The sequence below is a fragment of the Spodoptera frugiperda genome, chromosome 24, assembly GCF_023101765.2.
Source record: "Spodoptera frugiperda isolate SF20-4 chromosome 24, AGI-APGP_CSIRO_Sfru_2.0, whole genome shotgun sequence".
Taxonomy (NCBI): Eukaryota; Metazoa; Arthropoda; class Insecta; order Lepidoptera; family Noctuidae; genus Spodoptera; species Spodoptera frugiperda.
In genome coordinates, this window is record NC_064235.1 from 3,696,116 (window position 1) to 3,702,115 (window position 6,000).

Here is a 6,000-nt window from a genome sequence, read left to right on the forward strand (position 1 = left end):
TGTATTTACTGTAGATCCTGGCTTACAGGAGTTGCAGCGGTATGGGAGGTTGTGGCGGGCTTGTCCCATAAAAAAAGGATCCCTATTCACCCCGTTTTACCGTTACATGACTGACAATTTCGAATATCAAAATAACCCCCCAGTGATTATATAAAACACATAATACCTACTTACTATAATCTATCTTAAGTTTATCTTAGTAGCGGTTACTTGACATTTGACATAATAATATGTAGGTAACATTAAAATATAAAAATATAGCAGAGAGGTCGCGTTACCGGGACTAAAAACATTGATAGAAATAAATGATTTGTCTGTGTGTGAAGTTTCATCAATATCCGTTCAGCTGTTTTTGAGTTAGAGAGTAACAAACATTGATATGAATAACTAGCTTAAGACAAGCGGCTTCACCCGCGTTTTTGTAGAATAAAAAGTGGCCAATGCGTTATTCCAGACCTGAATCTATCTACCCATGTTCAAAAATTCAATTCGATCCCTTCAGCTGTTTTGACGTGAAGGAGTAACAAATAAACATACCAACCAGTAGTTACCAGTTTTTTAACATAGATTACATAAAAAATTGTAGGTTATTATGGAGCCTGACCATTAGAGAAAGAGAGACAGGTATAAAAACAATCTTCCAGCTGTCTATCTAGAACTATCCAGTATCCTGAGACGAAAACTAACCAACACAATGTACTAATTACGAAATCTATCCCTGTACCCGATCGCATCTTATTACGTTCACCCGTTTAGGAGTTTTTTAAGCACCAAATATACTAACTAAAGATTTTTAGAGACATTAGTATCTGCATTCACTTCCCAAATCATCATTGTCTACACGATCACAGAACAATTTATCAAAAAAGACTTTTTTATACGAAAAAATAAAACAGTACCTAATGACGAAATTTAACGACAGCACTTAGCTAAATGCTGATGGATCGTCAAGTAATACAAAAAGTCATTTGTTTGTATTAAAAATTCACTTGGTTATACATTATTTCGGTGGCCAATTAAGTCGTACGTTTTTGAACTTTGTACGTTGTTTTCCAATAAGTATTTGATGGCATCTACTCGGAATCAACCGGTTCTTATTTGCTAAAGTCGTCGTCAGCACTCGTCTCTGGACATATCTCTACCATATTTACAGTTTTATGTGAAAACAGCGTTTCTTTTTATATAAAAACGTATATATTCGTCTACATTATACAAAACGAAGACAATTTCGTAAGCATGACTTAGCTTGTTGCCGCGATTTATTCATTAATTCCACAAATTGTTTTAAAAATACATAATCCAAATTTTTATCTATAAAGTTTATAGTATAAGAACTACATATTAACACTGTATTCATGTATTCATATTTAGTTATTATTGTATTCTAATATAAAATAAAACTTTAAAGAGTGTAAAGGCACTCGTTCCACGCACTTTCGCCGAGTGCCACCTAACCAATTTACATATTACAAAGCAAACTACAGCTAGCAAACTATAAATTAATAATAAAATATTAATATTATCACTCACTTTGAAATATCGCTGGCGTGCGATTTGAAATCCAGATAATATTGAACAAAAAAATAATAATTAATTAATATCCACGCGCGGTTATCACTCGCGGTATATTTTCGAATTTACAAACGACGCGTCCGCTCCGTGCGGCTTCAAGCGCGCGACTGATATGACGAAAAGCTATAGGTAAGTGGCGTGCGCGCGCGCATACATAATTTAGTGTGGTGCGTTCCGTTCCCTCGTGCGACGACTATGACGGGTGCATGAACCGTTATCGTGAGGTTGGGCCAATTATTGAGGTGATCTTTTAATATTACAACTTTTTGCCAAAAACAAAATATCACATGGTCTGATCTGATGACACTTCGTCTATAAACAGACAACAATTATTATTTTAATTTATAGTAATTTACAATAAAGATTTGTGGACTTGCAAAAAAGCCCTTGAGTCAAGGTGAAAGTCACTGCAGCATTCCTCATCTCCCGTACGGTTTATGTAATTACTTTTTCGGTCATGTGACGTCATATCGGAGACCATGACACTGACATTGCTGCGAACTTCACATTTTAGCGTAGGTCAAGTTGATGTCCGGTCATTGGGTAATCAACTGACCAAATTAAAATTACTAGCTTGATCTATTGGTTATAATGAGATAACAAATCCATCAGAAACCCGTGCCCGGAGACAATTCACAGTTGGGACTATTCCTTTGCATAATAAGGGTGTGCGATAATCGCCACGCTTTCCTCGACAAGCAGGCGGGTTAGGAGATCGCAGTATAAAAGGTTCAGGTTTATCAGAGAACACTGCTGCCCGGTCTCTGTGTCAATATGTAGTCCCAAAGTCGATTAAAGTCGAAGTCAAAGTCAAAATTTTTTATTTCAAATAGACCAGGAAGGCACTTTTGAACGTCAAAGCAAATATAATAATATTAATAACTTCTGTCTGTCGGTCAGTCCTCTAGTTACTCTATTTGCTCGTTCCATAATATAGATTCCCATGGAGAAGAACGAGCAAGAAATTCCAATGTTATTCGGAATCATGAGAATACTAGGTTTTTTTTAAGGGGAGAAAAATTATTCAATGATTTCTGCCGCCTTGGGCGAGGCGAGAGGGAGTGTTAGACTCTTGTTGATTAAAAACCACCCTGTTCCTACTCTTGCATTTCGAGCCGGAGTCTTGGTAAACCCTAGGTAGGGTTAGGTAGCCTGCAGTTACGGATATGAGAAGTTTAAGTGACAATGTATTCCACTCTGCCGTAGTCACGCGGTATGAGAAATCTTTACTAATACTTATTATTTAATAGCTGTTTCCTTCTAAGACAAGTTTGAAGTGATCTTTTTGTGTCTGTGAATGGGTCGTTAATTAGATAATTTATTGCCTAGACTCTTATCGTGGAAAATAAAACAAGATGATTTTAGCATACTATTGTTGTTAATTTTGATTTGGACTAAGAGAGGAAATTGTGCCGAAAGGTTATAAGAATTGTAAGTACACTATTAATGGTACGGAGTCCCAACCAACAGTTTTAATGACATAACAAATTGGTAAAAACTATTTTAAGTGAATCTTGTGCATTTCTTGCGAAATTAAGTCAAATCATTTACTTCAATTAGGCACTTGTGAAACGTCAAAATTAAATTGTCCATTGCCTGTCTCTCAGTAAAGAGGCTATCTGGCTAAACAAGACCCATGAAAGATGTACAAACAGGAGATGCCACTCCTTAAAACTACCACCACCGTTACCAGTTTATTTAATAAAGACTTTATTTTGCTTCAGACTCATAAGATATTCTTTATCGCTACTTTTTTAGGACGATGAGAAAACCAGTTTCTTAAATTATCACACGTTTCAGGTTTCGACAGGGCATTGAACAGCTGATATTATTTGAAGTTTTGGTTATTCTCTTAAAAATATAAAAAAAATTTGAAACAGGGGCAAACAACCAGACCCCTTGCTGGTAAGTGATTAACGTCGCCTTCCGAAACACCTGAGTAGTTACAAGTGCGTTGCCGGCCTTTTAGGGGGAACGAGGTGGTTCTTAGTCAGTAAGACTCTGACACTCCCTCTCGTTTAGCCCAAAGCGGGAGAAGTCATTAGATGATTTTACCCCTTCAAAACAAGGGATCCAGCCCACAACCACTTGCTTAACTCATTAATTCTACCAAGTTTTTCTTAATTACATACATACATAACCTCACGCCTGTCTCCCATGGGGGTAGGCAGAGACAATGGAATGCCAATTGCCACGGTTCTTACACACTTCTTTCGCTTCATCAACAGTCATCAGTCTTTTCATGCATGCTCGTCGGTTAAAGAGTGTGGAGTAAAACTGAGTGATCGAGTGAAAATTAGTGTTGTTAGAGAAAAGTGTGGTTTGAAAGATGATGTAGTGACAAGGATTGAAAAGGGAATGTTACGATGGTTTTTCTTAATTAATAAGTCATAATAATATATTATCACCGAGTACCAATTGATTGTTGACATATAGCATGTGACTAGTATATCTAATGGTATTCTGTACGTACCATTGTAGTCTGTATTACATATTTATATATTCACGCAAGCATTGGTATGGAAAGCACATTTTCATTTTGAATACTAATTTAATCACATCTTGGAAGACCTTGCTTTAAAATGCTGGGTTTTTCAAATGCAGTTTCGATGCAATTGCAATTCTTATTAGTTTTTTGAATATGAATTCAGTTTCGCGTCTAACATCTAACCTCTGATCTAACATCTAAGCAGCTGAGCATATCTTCTGTGATGTGTTTTTAAGCGCAAATCTCGAGAACAGCTGAACTGATTTCGGTAATTCTTTTATTTTGTTGGGTTTGTTATTGTTAGGAGAAGGTCCTTATGTAACAAAATAATAACATATGTGAAAAAAAGTTTTTCGACTGCCGGCTAAGGGGCCTCGTGTTCGATTCCTCGGGCAAAGTTTTACTGGGCTGTTTACAAGTTTTTTGAAAATTTCTCAGTAGAGGTACGGAGACTGGAATTGTGCTTAAAAAAACCGCTGAACCAAAGGATACATAAAACACTGAATTACAAACTAAGCATTTGTATTTCGTAAACCCTCATGCCTAATGATATGGTAACTTCCCGCAATTAATCAATACTAATAAATAAAGTTGGAGTGTCTGTTTGTAATATTGAAATAACCACTACATACATATAAACATACATACGATACATACACCCAAATCATATTTTTGTCTGTCAGTTTGTTGCGGCTAATCTCTGAAATAGGTGAACCGATTTTGACGTGACTTTTGTTGGCAGGTAGCTGATGTACTAAGGAGTAACTAAGGCAGTAACTAAACTTTTATTTCAGAAAAATCTAGCATATCCGGCGAACTACGTTTCGCCATCAAATAAAAATTTTCCTAAATTTTCTTTGCTATAAACCTCACGGAGCCCGAGACCTTTCCAACGAATGCAAAACCGTGGAAATTGGTTCGTGCGTTCTGGAGTTATAGCGTAAGAAGATATTTGATCATCTCAAATTATAGAATCTATCTATCCAACTATCAGAACTAATTATTCTACGCGGACGACGTCGCGGGCAACAGTTAGTAATTAATAAACAGTGTGCAACATGTAATTGTACGCATTAATGATTTTCATAGCGCTGTTACAAAATTAAAAGTGAATATTACAATGCAACTAAGAACCAGGTCGATATTGCACGGTTGGCTTAGTAACTGGACGATCGGCTATCGTGGATGGTTCCTCTGTACTTGCAAAGAGATTCACATCTGAATTTTGTATGGTATAAGCCGGTAAACGAGCTGTCGAATCAGCTGATGTTAAGCAATCGCTGCCGCCCATGGACACCTGAAACACCGCTCCGTTATGTAGCAGTGTGAGTAAGATGGGCTATGAAAATGTGCCGCCGCAAAGCGGACAAGGAAGATGCATAGCTCAAGTATGCGATGTATCGATAGTAAGGAAACTACCCATAGCACGCATCTTTACATATAAAAAACATAGCTTAGTTGACCACCAGTGCTAAGTTATGAGTAACAATGAATATGATTGGTGGAAGCCAAACGCATCCGCAGCATAGCACATTTCTGGTGGAAAATCTGAATCCCATACTTAAGAGAATAAAATAATACAGTCTGGAAATCTTCTTCACACGAAGCCACAAGCGAAAGACAGTTAAAGGAGTCAAGATAGTTAATTTACCAGCTTCATTTCAAAGTAACAGTTTTCGACTACTAAATACAGGAAAACCGCCAAACCTCACGTACGATTCTAATAATGCAGACATTGCCATTTTAAAACAAAAATTGTAGGTAATAATTATGCAAATGTCGAATCAAATTAGTCATTTATATGAAAAATATCCTTCAAATTGGACTTTGGACTTGATTAGATAGAAGACATCACACCACCAAAACAAAAATATTTGTTATAGGGTTGCCAGAGGCAGACTGAACGGAATCTGAGTTTGGGTGTCCCATCCGAGACTTAC

At 36.8% G+C, this 6,000-nt stretch overlaps 1 protein-coding gene across 1 annotated transcript in view; it reads right to left on the reverse strand.

Annotated features, from left to right (window-relative positions):
* Positions 1-1,700, reverse strand: part of LOC118278502 (ATP-citrate synthase) — a 49,438-nt gene extending 47,738 nt beyond the window's left edge. The window contains exon 1 of the mRNA XM_050703833.1: positions 1,531-1,700. The gene's annotated coding sequence lies outside the window, so the exon portion shown is untranslated. The remainder of the gene's footprint in view (positions 1-1,530) is intronic.
* Positions 1,701-6,000: the final 4,300 nt, after the last annotated feature.